At 34.6% G+C, this 20,888-nt stretch overlaps 1 long non-coding RNA gene across 1 annotated transcript in view; it reads right to left on the reverse strand.

Moving 5' to 3' along the window:
- Positions 1 to 20,888, reverse strand: part of LOC105484611 (uncharacterized) — a 151,133-nt gene that overhangs the window by 41,296 nt on the left and 88,949 nt on the right. Inside the window, exon 4 of the long non-coding RNA XR_011612147.1 lies at positions 6,018 to 6,395. This is a non-coding gene — a long non-coding RNA (uncharacterized lncRNA). The remainder of the gene's footprint in view (positions 1 to 6,017; positions 6,396 to 20,888) is intronic.

Consider the following 20,888-nt stretch of genomic DNA (forward strand, 5'->3'; position numbering starts at 1 on the left):
CTGAACGCAATGAAATGGAATTGGTGTTATGAGCCATATTTTTGTTAGCAACTGTCATCACCCAAACATATGTATTCGGAATAATTAAATAATTATATTTTATATGCTGCCGATTCAAAAATACTTTTAGAAACTCATCTGAAAGCCAGGCAGCATGGACTTTTCAAATTCTCCTGTATTATCCATATAGCTAATTATTTTAAATAGAAATCTCAGTAGAATCATACATTTAGTAAAATTATTTTCTCTTACTATGCTGCAAAATTCTGTCATGTTTACATTTTAAAGTCAATTGATTGAAAATTAGAAACACAGTGTTGCAAGTTACTTTTTCTGAGCCTGTTATGAAGACTTGTTTTGTCATCTCCAGAAAATAGTTAAACCCAAACTGAGCAATCTGAAAATAACAAAATATCATTTACGGCTAACATCTTGCAGATTTTTTTTGAAGGCAACTACTTCTTGTACTGCTGATTGTAATTCAGAGTTGAATCCCTAACCATGACCTTATAGATTTGCTGGGGTGAGTGGATCACAAGGGAATATAAATCTTCACTTACATTGCCTGAAACACTTAAAAATTAGGCCAAACATATTGCTCCCATATAGAACTGGATTTTTGTACAGGCACAGAGCACACAGTTGTTGCTACAAGATGTGGCTTTACAGATATTTAGAAAAGTCATTTCCTCAACCCAATAACAAAAGCAAAACAAGCAAACAAAATTAATCTGAAATATATGGAAGTCTCCGTCATCATGAACTATCTCCAAAGAATAATGTAATGTGTCATGAGTTATCAATAAATTATTTATTATTTTGTATCAGTAATCACTGAGCAAGGACCATAGAGTGTAAGAGTCAGGGCCAATATGTTTGTAGCCTTGTTATTATTATTGTTGCTGTTTACAGGCCCTTCTGGATTGGGTTATTTAGGGGAAAATTGGCATATAAAGAAACATGCCTTGTTTCTGAGAAAGGCTGAGCAGATAACAATGCACTTTGGCAGCTATATCATTTTTTTTCCTTCATTACTGATATATATGAGAAGTATCTATGCTGAGAAACAACCATTCAAGGTATCCTATTACCAGAAAGTTTAACAAAACGTTCATGTGCGAAAAATAAATTTGTTTCCTAATTTTTTGCCTTTAAAGAACAATTCTGCTATCTGCTGGCCTTCTTGTCTGCCTGCCTGTTTCTTGCCTTTACATCTGCCTTCACTTCTTCCTTACTGGTAGTTCATTTTAAGAGTCATTAGTCCAGGTCCGGTAAAGTAGGAATCTACCTGTGCTTGGCGTTAGAGAGTTTAGCACAGTGCAGGAATGAGGAGAATACCTACTCTGTGATGAGGTAACAGGAGGTGGCCCTCATCAAGTGTCAGAACCATGAGGGTGCTACCAGCTACTAAGTGTTGGAGGTCAAGTAGGGTAAAAACACCTATATAGCAGGAACTACAATGACGACTGGACAATCGTTACATGCCAGAGGACCTTGTTAAATAAAATCAATATATTAAAGATTATGAGAATCAAGTTTCTCTCTGTCAAAGAAGATACTGAAAGGAGGAGAAAAATCTAGAATAATTTCTGTAATGTTGAATTCAAATTAGAGGTATTAGTGTCAAATTATGGTTTTGAATATATAGAGACATAAATGTATGAGGAAAAGAGGAATAAATACCTCCTTTTATTCATTCTTTTCTTATTTACACCTAAAAATTCTAAATTATTGTAGGATACAATGTGATGTTTCCATACATGTATACATTGGGTAATGATCAATGGTAATTAGGATATCCATCACTTTATACATTTATAATTTCTTTCTTTGTGAGAAAAGCCAAGATCTTTCTTCCAACTATTTGAAATGTACTATGCATTCTTGTTAGCTATACTCACTCTACTGCAAAACAGAGTACCAGAATTCATTCCTGTTATCTAACTATAACATTGTAGATGTCAACCAATGTCGACATTGTCGACCAATGTCCCCTGCTCCTCCTTAAATCATTTCCCTGCAAAATCCTTACAAAGACAAAACAATAATCTATAGTATAATGAAGAAACCTGGCAGATAATACTTTAATCAAGTTATCAACTTTATTTTTAAATGTTTTAAATTTTAATTATTATAGACACAGAACAGTTGTACTTATTTGTGAGGTATATGTAATATTTTGACACAAGCATAAAATATGTAATGATACAAACAGGTGTAATTGGGATATCCATCACCTCAAGCATTTATCATTTCTTGAAGTTAGGAACATCCCATTTTCACCTTTTAGTTATTTTGAAATATACAATAAATTATTATTTACTATAGTCACCTTGTTGTGGTACCAAACACTAGATTTTGCTGCTTCCATCTAACTGTGGATCCATCAACCCATTCACTTTTTATCTTCCTATCCCCACTACCCTTCTAGCCTCTGGTAACCGTCATTCTACTCTATCTTCATGAGTTCATTTTTTAAAAAGTTCTCACAAGTACAATTTTTGTCTTTCTGTGACTGAGTTATTTCATTTAATATAATGTCTTTCAGTTCCATCTATGTTATTTCAAGTGACAGACTTTCATTATTTCATGGCTGAACAATATTGTGTTAGGTGTATGTATCATCTTTACTCTATCCATTCATAATGAAAGACACTTAGTTTGATCCCATATTTTGGCTATTGTGAATAATGCTACAATAAACATGAGAGTGCAAGTATCTGATATACCGATTTCCTCTTTTTTAGTTATATACCCAGTAGTAGGATTACTGGATCATATAGTAGTCTGTTTTTAGTTCTCTGAGAAACTTCCACACTGTTCTTTATAATGGCTGTACTAATTTACATCCCCAACAACAGTGAACAAGTGTTTCCTTTCTTCACACCCTCACCAGTATTCATTATTGCCTGAATTTGGGGTAAAAGCCAATTTAGCTAAGGTGAGATGATATATTATTGTAGTTTTAATTATCATTTCTCCAATGATTAGTGGTGTTGAATATGTTTTAATATACTTGTTAGTCATTTGTATGTCTTTTGGAAATGTGTATACTCAGATATTTTGCCTTTGTTTTCTGCAGTGGCACCATCTCAGCTCACTGTTACCTCTGCCTCCCTGGTTCAAGTGATTCTCTTGCTTCAGCCTCGAGAGTAGCTGGAACTACAGGTGCACGCCACCATGCCCAGCTAATTTTTGTATTTTTATTAGAGATGGGTCATCCATATTGGTCAGGCTGCACTGGAACTCCTGACCTCACGATCCACCCTCCTTAGGCTCCCAAAATGCTGGGATTATAGGAGGGAACCATCACGCCCAGCCTGTTTTTAGATTTGATTATTGTTTATTGTTGTCGTTGTTGTTTTTTTCCTGGTTGTTTAAGCACCTTATATATTCTGGTTACTAATACCTTGCCACATGTTAGTTTGCAAATATTTCACTCTGTTCTGTGAGTTGTCTTGTCACTTTGTTGATTGTTTCCTTTCTTGTGCAGAAACATTTCAGTTTGATTTAATCCTGTTTGTCTATATTTTCTTTGATTGCCTGTGCTTTTGAGATCTTATACAAAAAACCTTTACCCAGATAAATGTCCCGGAAAATGTCCCCTTTGTTTTCTTCTAATAGTTTTAGAGTGGTCATACATTTAAATCTTTCATCCATTTTGATTTGATTGTTCTATTTGATGAGAGACAGTTATCTAGTTTCATTCTTTAACTTATGGATATTCTGTTTTCCCAAAGTCACTTATTTACTTTTTAACTTTTATTTGAGGTATAAGGGTAAATGTGCAGGTTTGTTATACAGGTAAACTTGCGTGATGGGTGTTTGTTGTACAGACTATTATTAATCACACAGCTACTAAGCCTAGTACCCTTCACCTTCAAGTAGAAACCAGTGTCTGTTGTTCCCCTTTTTGTGTCCATGAGTTAACATAATTTAGCTCCCACTTGTGAGTGATAACATGCGGTATTTGGTTTTCTGTACCAGTGTTAGTTTACTAAGGATAGTAGCCTCCAGCTCTATCCATGTTCCCATGAAAGACGGGATCTCGTTATGTTTTATGGATGCATAGTATTCCATAGAGTATATGAACCACAATATCTTTATCTAATCTGCCATTGATAGGCATTTAGATTGATTCTATGCCTTTGCTGTTGTAAATAGTGTTGCAATGAACATTCACATGCACGTCTTTTTGACAAAATGATTTATATTCCCCTTGGTACCTACTAAGTAATGGGATTGCTGGGTCAAATGGTAGTTTTGTTTTTAGCTCTCTAAGAATTTGTCACAGTACTTTTCATAATGGCTGAACTAATTTACACTCATACCAACAGTTTATAAACATTCCTTTTTCTCCACAACCTTGCCAGCATCTGTTATTTTTTGACTTTTTCATAAGAGTCATTCTGACTTGTGTGAGATGATATTTAATTGTGGTTTTGATTTGCATTCCTCTGATGATCAGTACTATTGAACATTTTTCCTATACTTATTGGCTGCATGTATGTCTTCTTTTGAAAAGTATCTGTTCATGTTCTTTACCAATTTTTTAATGGGGCTGTTTTTTTTTTTTTTTCTTGTAAAATTGTAAGTTTCTTATAGATGCTGGATATTAGACTTTTGTCAGATGCATAGTTTGCAAATATTTATTTTCTCCCATTCTGTAGGTTTTCTGTTTACTCTGCTGATTGTTTCTTTTGTTGTGCAGAAGCTCTTTGGTTTACTTAGACTCTATTTGTCAATTTTTACTTTTTTTGAGATTGCTTTTGGTGTCTTTGTCATGAAATTCCTATGAATTCTTAACTCATGAGTTCCTAAGTCATGAGTTCCTATGTCCAGAATAGTATTGCCTAGATTGTCTTTCAAGGTTTTTATAGTCTTGGGTTTTATGCTTAAGTGTTCATCTTGAGTTGATTTTTCTATATGATGTAAGGGGTGGGTCCAGTTTCAATCTTTTGCATATGGCTAACCAGTTATCCTAGCAGCATTGATAGAATATTGAGTTCTTTCCACATTGCTTGCTTTCATCAGCCTTGTTGAAGATCAGATGGTCATGGGTGTGCAGCCTTATTTCTGGGCTCTCTATTCTGTTCCATTTGTCTATGTGTCTGTTTTGGTACCAGTACCATGCTACTTTGCTACTTTAGCCTGCAGTATAGTATGAAGTCGGGTAACATGATACCTCCAGTTTTGTTCTTTTGGCTTACGGTTACCTTGGCTATCTGGACTCTTTTTTGGTTCTATATAAATTTTAAAATATATTTTTTATGGTTTTGTGAAGAATGTCATTGTTAGTTTGACAGAAATAGTGTTGAATCTGTAAATTGCTTTTAGCAGTGTAGCCATTTTAATGATATTGATTCTTCCCATCCATGAGCATGGGATGTTTTTTCATTTATGTTATCTCTGATTTCTTTGAGCAGTGTATTGTAATTATCATTGTAGGGATAGTTCACTTCCCTGCTTAGCTATATTCCTAGGTATTTGTAAGTGTGCATTTGTGTTTGAGTGTGTGCAGTTATGAATGGGATTAAGTCCATGATTTGACTCTGGGCTTGGCCGTTGTTGGTGTACAGGGATGCTAGTGATTTTTGTACATCAATATTGTATCCTGAGGCTTTTCTGAAGCTGTTTATCAGCTGAAAGAGCTTTTAGGCCAAAACTTGGATTTCTCTAGATATAGTATCATGTGGTCTGCAAAGAAAGATTGTTTGAATTCCTCTTCTCCTTTTTAAATTCCATTTATTTCTTTATGTTGCTTGATTGCTCTGGCCAAGACTTCTAATACTGTATTTAATAGGAGTCATGAGAGAGGTCATCTTTTTCATAGATGGTTTATATTATTTTGATGTATGTTCCCTCAATATCTAGTTTATTGAGAGCTTTTAACATGATGGAATGTTGAAATTTATCAAAAGCTTCTTTTGTGTCTATTGAGATAATTATGTAGTGTTTGTCTTTAGTTCTGTTTGTATGACAAATCACATTTATCAATTTATGTATGTTGAACCAACCTTGCATCCTGAGGATGAAGCCTACTTGATCGTGATCAATTGACTTTTCGATGTTCTGCTGCATTCAGATTACAAGTATTTTGTTGAAGATTTTTGCATCAAACTTTATCAAGGATATTGGGCTGAAGTTTTCTTTTTTGTTGTGTATCTGCCAGGTTTTGGTATGAGAATGATGCTGGCCTCATACAATGAGTCGGGGAGGAGTCCCTCCTCAGTTTTTTGAAATTGTTTCAGTAGGAATGGTACCAGTTCATCTTTGTGTAGCAGTTAACCACTAATTCATCTGTTGCTGAGTGGGTTTTTTGTTGTTGATGGTGGTGGTAGGCTATTTATTACTGATTAGGAGACTTTCTTTTCTCCAATGTATGGTCTTGGCACCTTTGTAAAAAAAAAAAAAAAACATGAATTAACTATAAATGTGTGGATTTGTATTTTAATTTTCTATTCTGTTCCATTGGTTTATGTGTCTGTTTTTATGCCAATGCCATATTTTGGTTATGATAAATGTGTTGTATAACTTAAAGTCAAGTATTATAATGCCTGACTTAAAGTCAGGTCATTCTTTTTGCTCAGGATATTTTGTCTATTCTGGGTCTTGCAGACCAGCATAGTACTGAGGTTCACCTAAGGCCCATGGCCACTGTGGCCTACTGCCCCTAATGTTCATTCGAGGCCCATTTCCATTTTAGTTAGCAGGCAGTGAATCCTGCTGGGACTGGGTTCATCCCATCAGGTCAATGGATTCCCTTCTGGCCCAGGGTGGGCCTAAAAACACCATTCAGGAGCAAAGACTTGGAGCCATAGGCACCAGAAATCTCCCTGATACTTTATTTTACTCTGGGTTAGCTGATACCCAAGTTACTAAACAAAGGCCTCTGTGTTCTTTCCTCTCTTTCTCCCAATCAGAGAACTGCACCACCTAGAATTGGGGGAGGGGTAGTGAAGGCACTCCCATGGCTACCACTGCTGGTGTCACACTGGGCCACACCCCAAATCTACTGCCTTTAAGACCAGGACCACAACAGGGCTTCTTCAAGGACCGCAGTTCTTATGGTCTAACTTCCCTTCAAATTTATTCTGGGCCTCAGGCCACTTTAGTCAGCCAGTGGTGAAGTGTCTGTGGCTTAGGTTTCTCCCACTAGGGATAGAAGATTTTGCTGGGGCTCAGGAATGATCTAAATGCTCCATGGGCACCTGCATAATTCTGCCTTGTGTTTGTGTTTTGCTGTGACTGAGTTCCGGTGCAAAAATCTCGCACTCACTTCACTCTTGCTCCCCAAAGCACACAGTTTCTTTCTCTGTGCTATGTTGCCTGAGGCTGAAGGAGGAGTGGTATAGACATTGCCAGACTGTTATTCCCACCCTCTTCAATGAATGCTTTCTTGATATTATGTGAAAACTAAGCACTGAGATTCCTCACCTGCTTTTCTTGGTTATTGTGAATGTGGTTTCTTGTGTTAAAAGTTGTTCAATATGGTGTTACTGCAGGGGGACGATTGCTGGGGGTTGGGCTATCGTACTCTATCTCCTCCCTCAAGCAACCCACTTGGATATCAAAAGCAATGGAACAAATTAAAATCTGTACCATTTAATACAAAGGAATGAGAACACACCATTATTTCTGTGACATTTCTGTGAAAAACAAGCTGAATTTAACAATGACAACATATCGGTTAAATGCAATTTGAGATACATTTAATACAATATCCAATAATATTTAAAATATTAAGTCCATGAAAGTCAAAACAATAGCTACAGAATTAAAAAAAAATAAAGGTTCATGACAACTAAATGTAAGAGGTGATACTGTCTTTGTCCCTTTTCCCATAAATAACACCATTAAGAAAATTGGCAAAATGTAAATGGAATCTTTGGACTAGATGGTAGAACTATGTAAATGTTACTGACCTGAGTTAATGGCTGCATTTTGTGACTATACAGGAGAATGTCTTGGTTTTTAATTGATATGTATTTAAGTATTCAGGAGTGAGTGGGCATCATTGAGGAAACTTACTCTTAACAGGTTTAAGAACAAAAAGATTCCTTGCCATAGCCTTGCAGGATCAGTAGCTCATGGTTGTATCAAAACAAAAAACATCTTTGATAATTATAATTTTATATAACTGGTTAGAATACATTAACTCTGAAACACTCAACCCACTATTTTCCATAAAAACCTCTCTTGGAAGTCAAAGACAATAAAGTTGCTTGAAAATGATCATATGATAATTGTGTCTATAAGAGACTAGGCAAAGATAGAGGAAGCTTCTAAGGAGTTCTTGTTTAAAAAATGTTTAAAATGTGCATTTCTAAATTACCCTAATATTATATCTACCAATTACTGGTACTTATTCCTTTATAACTTCTAAAATTAATTTAGCTTCCCATTACTCTTTTTCTTTTCTTGGCTGGAATCCATGTTTCCATATCTCTTTAGGCTGTTTAAAACGAGGTATAGTTTATGGGATTTTCTTTCAAATTATTTCTCTGCTGTCTCATGGGGCAAGTTTTAAGAGGGTAAATTTGCTTACATAAATTTCAGTGTAGTTAGTAGCTGAGATTGTAGGAAAAGATAAGACAAAAGAAAGTCACTTTCTAGATAAAACAATTGACAAAAAATACTAAATACTGTAAACTGCTGGAATATAAGTTAAAATTGCAATAAGTTTTTAATTATTTAAAATAAATTGTAACCCATATAAGTATTAGCACCTATATTACCTTAAATAATTCACAATTTGGCCCAAGAAAATGCATTAGAACTCCTGATAGGAATATAATAAATGTTGTTTCCATATGATAGTATATTCTTACAAGAGTTACTTTAGACTGTGTTTTGGAAGTTGAGTGCTGTATTTCAGCAAATTAAAAATTAAAATATTTTATCTTACAATCAATCCTGGCTGTCTCCTAGAAAAATATAACTAAAATCATATTGTAAAACTCTAATGGAGTGAACTAACTTATAGCTAACAATTTGCTCTGTTGTATCAAGTGACTTATTTTGTGTGACTTATTTTGTGACAAAAACATGATTAATTCACTCTCTGTATAAAAACTTCTCTGCTTGTCTGACTGTGAAGGGAAAGGTGCCTTTGAGGATGAATGAGTAGAGTTCCATAGAGACAAATAGTCTTGAGGGCAACAGGTTAACCCACTCAATCTGTAGTGAAGCAGAGCTTCCCTGGAGATGATCCAAAAAGTAAAGAATCAAAAATAAGAAAGCTTTTAATTTTTGTATTCAAACACAGAAAAGGTCAGTATTTGCTTTTTGCCGTATTTTGAGATATAAGCGACCTACAAAAGTAATAGTCATCTTACCATAAGATCTTATATAAATATTTCCAAATTTAAGAGGAAATATTAGAAATGTTTGAGGACATGCTTTTCTCACTTACACTCAAAATATTTTACTACATAATATTTGCTGTAAATACTTTTAAAGCATAATTCTAAAGGAAAAAACTCTTTAAATCTATAAGCTAGACTAACAGAAATCTTTTCTGGTGAGTATATTTGTCATATAATTTATTAGCATGACACAGAGGTGCTGTATAATTAGATATGTCACCATTATTTTGAATGCAATACGTCTCACATTAATTATTTAAAATCAAAATTAGGTATTTAGGCCAGGGTTCGGTGCCTCACACCTATAATTTCAGCACTTTGGGAGCCCCAGTCAGGCAGATCACTTGAGGTCAGGAGTTCGAGACCAGCCTAACCAACATGGTGAAACCCCACCTTTATTAAAAATACAAAAATTAGTCAGGTGTGGTGGTGGGCAACTGTAATCCCAGCTATTTGGGAGGCTGAGGCAGGAGAATACTTGAACCCAGGAGACGGAGGCTGCAGTAAGCCGAGATTGTACCACTGAACTCCAGCCTGGGCAACAGAGAGAGACTCCATCTCAAAAAAAAAAAAAAGAAGAGAGAGAGACTTAGAAATTACAGATATCTCAATTGGTAAGTAATTTAATGTTTTAGAAAAAGTAAATATTTCAGAACTTGAAACCTGGTAATAGAACCCAGACTAGTGTAACATGTATAGTAAGAATGTAGTAGGTAGATTTGATAGTAGGTAGATTCTTGGGAGCTGATGTGGCCTCTTTGCCGACCAAGTTATCTAAGGAAGTGAACCTGCAGTTACTTGGTCCTCTCAACTCAGAGCATCCCCAGACTTTACACTAACTACAGAACTTCAGGCACCCTGTGTGAGAAACCACATCCCCTCTGGGATCCTTCTGAATGACTGTGTGTGTGTCTCTTACACAGATTATTTGCTGATTCAGTGTCAACTGAAGGAAGACAATCTTGGAAATGGTCCAGACTCTCCATCTTCTCAATTCTCAGACTGAGACCAAATTTCCTTTTCTGATTTAGCTCATTTGGAATAAGAAATACCAGGCTTTTTGAAAGGTTCCTACTTACAGTTTTCTTACCTTTAAAATAGGGTAATAAGATTTACTTTTCAGAGTTGTTACAGATTTTAAGTAAGATAAATCAAGTAAAAGTCCTTTTTATTTTGAATTGCAACAATTTTTGAGGATTATATTTTTATTCTTTAGCTTTTTGTTTCCTTTGAAAGTCGTGCTGTAAATTTTAAGTAACATTTTTATTTTTTATATTTGTTTAAACTGGGAATTTTAATACTTCAAAAAATAAAAGACTCTAATATGTAGATGTTTTTTAAACACTTCAAATGAAGGTTTAAAACAATCAGTTTTTCATAGAACTTGACTCTAGACTACCTGCTTTCTATATCTGATTTATTTATGCCTAATGAAAATAAATAGCCTATCTATCTGAATTGTTATGACACATATTGCCATCTTTTGGTTATTTTAAAATTTTTTCCTCCAGTGTCCTTCACACCCATCTCTTCTAAAACCTTTTCAATTTTGGAGGGACATGTCGATCCCATATAATGATCCTTCCTGTTCTTGGTCTGTCACAATGACATTCCTGATACACTGGACTATTAGTGGCACTGTCAATAGATTGCAGACAAAGATGACTTCAATAATTTGTTTCATTCTCACAGAGAAAGAGACTTTACTGCTTCTTAATCAAGATATGAAGCCCATTTTCCCTCCCTTTAAATCAGACCAGTTTGTGACATGCTTTGGGTAACAGAATGTGAAAAAAAAATGGCACTATGCAAGTTCCAGATCTAGTTGCAGGTTCTACCTTGGACTTCTTAGAACTTGAGTCCACTATTCTGTGAAAGGGCCAGTGTGGCCTACTGATGAGTGAAAGCCCACGGAGAGAATCTAAGGTGTCCAAGCTGACAGCGAGCATCAACTGGCTGAAAGTTGGTGAATGAGACCACTTGAATTCCCTAAATCCAGTTATAGTGTCCATGACTGCAGCTGCATGAGGGAGCCACATGAGATGAGCCAAGCATTGCCCAGCCAATTCATAGCATTACGAGAAAAAAAAAAAAGTCATTGCTATTTTAAGTCACTGAATGTTAGGGTAGAATTTTAGCAGTAATAGATAACTGAAACACGGTGTTCATGAGGAAAACAAAGAAAAAGATGCAACTACTTTTCCCTATTTTTCAATGTACAGGTCTTAGTATCTCCAGACTACTTTCTTTCCAGGAATCTCATCCTGCTTTTTTACTGCAACCCCTAGGTATAAATCATATTTCTTTTGCTTGGAATGCATTAGTCCTTTTCATTCTTTATCTAATTTCTACTTATTCCTTTATAACACCTTACAGTCATTTTCTCTAGGGAGGTTTACAAACCTCACTCCAATCTTTCTGAATATTCCTTGTCCTTTATTCAATTTACCATGTGCATGTCACTGTAACTTTTTATGGTTTTTTTTTTTTTTTTTTTTTTTTTTTTTTTTTTTTTTTTTTGAGAAGGAGTCTCGCTCTGTCGCCCAGGCTGGAGTGCAGTGGCGCGATCTCGGCTCACTGCAAGCTCCGCCTCCCGGGTTCACGCCATTCTCCTGCCTCAACCTCCTGAGTAGCTGGGACTACAGGTGCCCGCCACCACGCCCGGCTGATATTTTTGTATTTTTAGTAGAAACGGGGTTTCACCATGTTAGCCAGGATGGTCTGGATCTCCTGACCTCGTGATATGCCCGCCTCGGCCTCCCAAAGTGCTGAGATTACAGGTGTGAGCCACCGCGCCCGGCCTGGATTACTTCCTTATCTCTCTTGACTATGCTATACGGTTTGGGAAAATGCCATGCTACATCTACCTTTTTGCCATCACCATTCGATAAGTATCTATTTAACAGATGGCTAAAATGTTCATTTGTGAGGGGAAAAAATGTATTTTTTTTCATGAAACATAGGTGAATACTACTTCTAGCCTTTATATGCATAAATCCTTTTAACTACCATGTCTCATACTGTTGTAAAAGTAAAGTAGATAACTTTACCTGCTATAGGGTCTTGGTCTATAAGCAAGTCATGGTTTATTTTCTCATTCACTAGTCAACTTGTTCTTTAAAAAAATGGTGCTGCTTTACATAAATATTTTAAGTAAATGGAGAAATTAAGGAAGTAATGTGAGAATTAGCTAAGTATGATCTTGGCCCACAAATCCTGTTGGGTGATATGCTAGTCTCTTCTGAGATGTGAGCCAAAATATGGTTCCAAGATTTCTTGCACACAATTTGAAGAGGGACACATTATCTTAAATGGACATGGGATGATATAATGACAAACATTTTTAATTATAAATAAGGAAAAAGGAGTGACAAATTTCCAAGGACTGTTTTTTTATTGTTCTTCAATTTCATCTGATTCTGCCATGAACAAAGAAAAAGGGAATTCAGATAATCTTATGGGAATTTTCTAATTGTGTGATTTAATCCAAAAATAGATTTTAGAGTTACTTAATGATTGTATGGACTGCATACCCTTCAGGCTATGCTCTATAAATATATTTCTTATGTTGAATTTTTATTAGAATTGAGAGACTGGATTTTTTTGGAGTACATTCTCTGACTGACATACACTTGGATTATAGATTTTATCCCTGCTATTAAATACATATCTTTATAAGAATAACATTTTAGGAGAGATGTTGAAAAAAGATTAGGTTGTATTCATGGAGTCTGATCATGGTGACAGAAAAATCCGTAAATTTTTAGGGAACTGGGGAGTGTAACTCAGAGAATAAAGTGCAGAAAATACAATATATATACAAATCCTCAAATATTTGGTAAAATTTTACATACAAGATACATTGGACTTGTGAGATCAAATATTTAGAACTCGGAATTATAATTTGAAAGTACTAGAAGTTATATTTCATATATATGAATTTTTTTTTTGAGACAGAGTTTTGCTCTGTCACCTGGGCTAGAGTGCGGTGGCGCGATCTAGGTTCACTGCAAGCTCCGCCTCCCAGGTTCACGCTATTCTCCTGCCTCAACCTCCTGTAGCTGGGACTACAGGCGCCTGCCACCACGCCAGGCTAATTTTTTGTATTTTTAGTAGAGACCGAGTTTCACCGTGTTAGCCAGGATGGTCTCGATCTCCTGACCTCGTGATCTGCCCTCCTCGGCCTCCCAAAATGCTGGGATTACAAGCGTGGGCCACCGTACCTGGCTGAAAGAAATTTTTGACACTCTAAATCATGCAAATATGATCAACACTACTTCAGAGTATGTCATTCATTAACAGACGCCAGCCTTCCAAGAGATATAATATTGAAATAAATTCATCTTCAATGAGGACAAAATAGAACAAATGTGGAGGTGCATGTGTACGTGTTTGTGTGTGTCTGTTTGTATATAATTGTTTACCACAGCTCATCCATATTTGACAATTTTTTTTTTAGAAGATGACTGGTTATGTTAATCTTAAGTTTTTTTTATTTTAAAAATGTCCCCATTTTATGAATTTATGGTGATTTTTTTTTTGACTTGGACTTATCTTTGATTGGTTTTAAAAAGTAGTCTTGAAGTTAAGTTCCATAAACTCTGCAATAGATGAAAATTGGGTGGTAACATTCATGAAGAAGTTCAAGTAAATAATAATTGAAATTAGTCAGTTATAGGGTCACTATAATGCAGGTATTTTTATCTCTGACCCAAAACCAGTGGATTTAACTGATAGTGATCTTTTTTGTAATGTGATCACACACATATATATATTTTCAAACTCTTCCACATACAAGTTTTTGCTTCACTCTGTCACACCATCTCTCTCTTCTAGACTTAATAGTCTCCAAACTCCATATCATGAATTTCACACCCAGTGGCATGGAAATAAAGCAGAATAAATGGAATTTGAAATTTTACAATTGAAGATAACTCTCACACAGATAACATATAACTTCCATCTCCTGAGAGGAATTTTTATTTCATATTTTCTAGTATAAGTACATGCTTGGGACACAAGATATATGAATTCTTTTTTTTTTTTTTTTTTTTTTTGCATTTGATAGTAATTTAGTGTCTTAATGGCATGTAGTACTTTGTATATTGAACAGATGGCCATTAAAACATTGACATCCATGATAAATAATGTAATGCTAGTAAAAATGTCCAGACATGATCTGATATTAATGTCATTTTCATTGTTATTCAATTATGTTTTCATATTTTCTACTATGCTGTTAATATTTCATCAGCTAACATTTGTTTTTCCTGTAACTATTAGATAACTATTTAAAATTTAACACAGAATAGAATTGAAATACACAGCTCATTAAGTTTTTAATCTATTTATGGCTGTTGAGTCTAAGAATTTGATCAAGCAAAAGATGCTCATATTAATAACTAACGTAAGACTAAAATATACTAGACATCTTTATTCTAACAGAAAAGAGGAGGAATGGAAAGAACAAAGTAAATATCCATTTGCATGTAAAAAGGAAAGCACCAGTGTTATTTAAACAATAGTAATATACTCACTTTTTGAAAAGTGCTTTTAGAATAATACATCTATGCTCCATTCTAAAATATGGTGTGCATATTACTGCCTCATCTCCTCTTTCTCAAACAACATCACTAATCCTCCAAGGCACTCTTCCCCAGCTGAACCCAGATGTAGCTTCAGAATATTTCTCACCTTAATGCTCTAAAGAGCCACTACCAATCCATAAGAATTGGCACTCAAGTTAAAATCAGTTTGCTTTTCTATTTACTCTTCCAAATGGATCAGTGGAAGCTGGAAATTCATGCTGGAACACTAACGTGAATTTGGGAGACAGCCAAATCTTGGATAGTGAAGTTGCATGTAAACTACAATAGGGGAATTTCTGAGGCCTAAAATTATCCATCAACCTAAAGGACATCTAATCTATAAAGTTAAAGGATATTATTTCATTCAGCCTTATGACACTAAAAATCCATTATTAGAAACATTTAAGGAAATCCAAGACATTTCTAACTAATCCAAAGTAAGCATTGTCTAGGTCTTCAATAAATAACTTATCTATAATGGATACTATGGGTGAAAGAAAAATAGATGACAGCTTCCTTTTGCAAGTTTAGAATTTCCTTTAAATACTAAGTACATGCCAGTCAAAAAACACTGCTTTAATAAGACAAACAATAATCCTCCTCATGGAACTTACATTTTAATTGGCAGCAGTAAGCAACACACATCTAAACAAGTAAGATGGTTTTCTATAAGCAAAAGTGCTGCGGTTGAAACTCAACAAAATCATTGATCAACTGAGGATGAACTGCCAAGATTCCATGAAAATTCTTTCTGAAGTTCAGAGAGCTGATGTCAAAAAGAACAGAGCTGGGATATGATATCAATGTCAATGTTATTGTCATTCAATTGAATTTCCTATTTCCAATGTTGTTAATATGATCATGGTGTCATGCTTTCATAGAAACAACTGAAGGAATTGACATCCAGGAAGATAAAATAGTGTGTGCAAAGCCATGAAGCACGAATGACACAATGCATACTTTTGTACCATCAGTGATTGACAAATCAGTACATTCAAAAGTTTTCAACTGCTTACAATTTATTCAGAATGTTTACTCCAGAGAGAATAAATTCATGACCAAATGGAATGTAATCCACTGCATATCAAATACCCATATGTTGTTATTTGTTTTCTCAATGTAATTATTCAAACTAGTATTAGTAGTGGTATATATTTACTCAGTTAATGAGCTCACATGTTACTTTGTTGTCTATCACAAGTATCATCCTCTTCATTGGAACAAATATTTCCCTCTCTCTGTGGGATGTTAATAATTCAAACATGGTTAAGGGTTATTAAACATCAATTATTTGTGTAATAATTTCTGCAAATAAGTTTAAAACATTGGAAAAATTCATAATTACCATAGTTATTGCCTGAAGCAGTGGTCAGCAAGCCACCATCCATAGTCAAATCTGACCTCCTCTTTGCTTTGGTAGATAAAGTGTATTTGGAACACAGCTATTAATTTACATATTTATCTATGGCTACATTTTTCTGCTACAACAAGGAGAGTGGAACTGTTGCAACAGAGATCCTATGGCCTTCAAGCCTGAAATATTTACTACCTGGCCCTTTACAGAAAAAGTTTTCAAACACCTTGTGTGAAGGAAGTCAGTAGTACTGGAGGAAAATTAAAACACCAACTTGTTTCATCAAAACCTTCATTGATAATTTTGTTCCTAAATTACTTTCATTCTTATTTTCATTTATTTCTATGCTTTAGACTTCACCTAAGTCAATTAAATTAATTCTATTTTTAGTTACGAAGAAATAAGACTCTTTATAATTTATTGTACAAAAATATTTTTCTTGTTTTTCTAGGTCAAAATACTGTCTTATTTCTTTACCAAGTGGATCAATCTTTTTGTTTTGTTTTGTTTGTTTTCCATGTATGAGGTAAAATGTGATGTTTTTTAACATATGTTTACATTGTGGAATGATTAACTTAGGCTAATTAACATATCTGTCACCTCAAGCACTTATTATTTTTTTGGTGAGAACATTTAAAGTCTACTCTTTCAGCAATTTTGAAATATACAATGCATGGTTATTAACTGTAGTCACTTTTCTGTGCAATAGACACTAAAAGTTACAGATCATTCTAACTGAAACTTTGTACCTTTCAACCTTGAGGAATTCTTCTTCTCTACCTCTCCTATGGAATATTTTTGTATTTCATTTTATGCAATAGAGTGCCCATATAAGTGAATTTAGGCTGACAAGATGGAAGAGAATCTTTGGCTAAGCAAAAGTCACCCCACTTCTCCCAGCCAAAGGCTGGGAATGTTACCAAATTAAATGAGATCTGTTCATGATTAGGTACTATTGATGTGCAGTTCTCATTGGCAATTTAAGAGTGATTTGTTTTATCAGATAATTCCTAAGAAAAAAGACAAGCAAATGCATATGTTCTTTATTTTCTCTTTTATAGTACTACATTAAGGGGTTCTATATTGGGAAGGTTGATATTTGGAGACAACCTTAACACCATGATTTATCAGTGCACTTTAACTCACTGTTGACAGAAGTGTGGCCACTTGACAGGCAGCAAATAGAAGCCAGAAATCCCCTAAGTAACACTCTATAGCATTTACAAATGAATGATTTGATTTAATAATTAACTCGTTCTTTCTTTAAACTACTTCTGCCATACTTGAACTCCCTTTACTAGCTATTTTAAAAAAAAACTAATGCCAATATAAAGTCTCATGATAGACATGTGAATTCTTTCCAATAAAAAAAGAACACACTAACTGTTTTGCTATATATTTGACAAAAATATGTATAATGTTATAGGTGTTTCAAAAAAAGAGTCATGCAAAAATCTTAAATGTTCAGTGAAAGAGAAATCACTTCTACTCAGTTAAAAATTTATGGAATTGGTGATAATCTTGTAAAATTAAGATGGCAATAATAACTGATAATGGAGTACTAAGTATTTCAGGCCTACAATCACATTTTTAATTCACTTATTGAATAATCATTTATTGAGCAATTTTTATATATAGTCTTTGTGCTTTATTGTGCATCAACAGTGGTAAACCAGAGTATATGCTAATATCCTTAATAGAGTTTACTAGGTTGAGGAATTGATCAATAAGCAAATAAAAATAAGTACAAGGTGTAATGAGAGGGAATGTAGCTGAGAAGAAAATCATAAAAAAAAAGAATCGGCCGGGCGCGGTGGCTCAAGCCTGTAATCCCAGCACTTTGGGAGGCCGAGACGGGCGGATCACGAGGTCAGGAGATCGAGACCATCCTGGCTAACACGGTGAAACCCCGTCTCTACTAAAAAATACAAAAAAAAAAAAAAAAAAAAACTAGCCAGGCGAGGTGGCGGGCGCCTGCAGTCCCAGCTACTCGGGAAGCTGAGGCAGGAGAATGGCATAAACCCGGGAGGCGGAGCTTGCAGTGAGCTGAGATCCGGCCACTGCACTCCAGCCTGGGTGACAGAGCGAGACTCTGTCTCAAAAAAAAAAAAAAAAAAAAAAGAATCAACAAAGGTGAAAATTGGTACTGGTCATAAATTTATTTTATTTTGAATGATTTATTTTAAGAATTTTAATTTTCAATATTAACATTGCACAGCAATTAAAAATATTGCCACAGAAACAAAGATATAGTTCTCCATCTTATGAGAAACAGCTCCATTTTTTCTCTAAATTTTATTTATAATTCATTGACTTTTCACTGGAACTTTTGTCTTGCCAATTATTACACATAAGTATTTATTTTAAAATAAAAATCATGGCAGTTGTTTTAAATTTCATATCTCTGCCTTTTTGAAAATTCAAGCACTATGTCTGTTAAATCAACAAAGATTTTTGTGACCCTATGTTCACACGCTGGTGATACTGTCCTGGACAGACATGCATAGCTCTTGCTTTCCTAGAGCAGGCATTACAGTAGGTAAGAGAAAGAAAATAAATAATAAGCATTCAAGAAAATTTCAGTATGTTTTCAGGCAATAGAGATAAAAGAGAGTGATAAATAAGTGATTGAGAAGTTGGGTGGGCATTGTAATTTAGACATTTGGTGCTAAAGGAAGTTCACTTTGACACAAGAATATGAAACTTCTATTAATTTATGATGATAAATAATAAATGTAAATAATATATGAGTCAATCTGTGGATGAATCAGAGGAAAGACTCCTAAGAAGAAGAAACAGTGTGAAAGCTCCAATATAAGAATGAGTTTAACATATTTCTCAGATGGAAAACCAAGTCAAAAGCATAGTGGATAGAGGACAGTGTGTGAAGGAGAAAGTGATAGCGCATGTTGTGAGAGACGCTGCTAAAAGCCTAATCATGCCAGTCCTTGTATTCCATGACAGAGGGATTGGGTTTTATTTCCAATGGGTAATAAGCTACTCAAAATTTTCAAGCATGTAGCTGACAAATCCAATATATATTTTAAACAGATTATTTGCTTCATGCAGAAAGTATTTGGGAAGAATAAACGGAGAGAAACCACTTAAGAGGCTGTAACTGGTCCAGGAAAGAAAGGAGAATCACTGGGGCTAGAAAGTCACATAAGGTAAAGAAATGTGGAATTTGGTTAAGCTGTACACGTAGAGTTTGTGGGACCCCATAACAGAGTACATGAGAAAAAGAGGAGAATGGAAGAATTAGCAGATGCTAATTTTATTCTAACTACAAAAGGGTCACAGTGCCAATTACTGAGAAATGGAAGACTGAGAAGAGCAGATTTGCACAGAGACATCTGCCTACTTAAATAGATAGCATTTGAATATTTGTCTTAGTTTGTTGGCTGCTATAACAAAATACCTGGGACTCTGGTAATCTATAAACAATAGAAATGTATTGCTCACAGTTCTGGGTGCAGTGAAGACTAAGATCAAGATACCATAAGATTCAATGTCTGATGAAGGCCCTTTTCACACAGAAAGTACTTTGTTGCTGTGCCTTCACATGGCAGATGGAACAAGCCAGCTCACTTCAACTACTTTTATAAGGGCACTAATCCCATTCATAAGGGTAGTGCCTTTGTGATCTAATTAGATTCTAAAGTTTCCATCTCTTAAAACCACCACAAGGAAAATTAAATTTCAACATAAATTTCTGCCAGTCACAAAGATTCAGATCATAGCAATATTTAAACTTAATATACACAGATGGGGTTAGAATTGAAGACATAAAAATATAAAATTAATCAGTATACAGATTAATATTTAGGATGTGGGTTCTAAAAAGACACTGCAGATAAGAAGAGAAGCCATTCCAGGACAGAATCTTGGGGCATTCCCACATTCAGAAACTGAATGAAGAGGAGGAGACACATTACAGTTGAATAAGGCCAAACACAATTTCTTGTTTGACTATGATGAGGAATAAAAGTCAGAAGAAAGCAGCGTAACAGAAGCCAAGAAAATAAAGTATTTTAAGAAAGATTAGTTATATCAATCACTCCTGAATGATCTATTGAGATGAGGCTATTGTAATGATCCTTGAATTTGGCAACACAGAGACTGGGTATTAAGAAAGGTGTCAGGGAATTGATAGGAACAAAAATATATTTAGGGAGGGTAGATGAGGCAATGAAAGGGGAGAAAGATGTAACAGGAAATATAGGAAAATCTTTTAAAATATTAGAAATATCTTAATCATTAGTTTCACAATTTTGTCCTTGACAATAAGTCTTTTGTAAGTTGTATGTGCAGTGTACATACAATGGAAATTGTAATACACAACTTATTTATCATCGTGTAGATTGTAAGTCAAAGTTACCAAGTATATACTTTAAAATAGTTATGGCACAGACAAATAACTCTATATGTAAATGAAAGTATCATACCTTTTTTATCTGTTTTCTGCTAACATATCTTTTCATTTGGTCATGAAGAGTGTTCTAGTTCTCAAGGATTATTTTGTGAAGCATATTTAAAATATATTAAATATGATTTCTTAATTTTAGAATGTAGTTTTGT

The sequence above is a fragment of the Macaca nemestrina genome, chromosome 1 (assembly GCF_043159975.1).
Source record: "Macaca nemestrina isolate mMacNem1 chromosome 1, mMacNem.hap1, whole genome shotgun sequence".
NCBI lineage: Eukaryota > Metazoa > Chordata > Mammalia > Primates > Cercopithecidae > Macaca > Macaca nemestrina.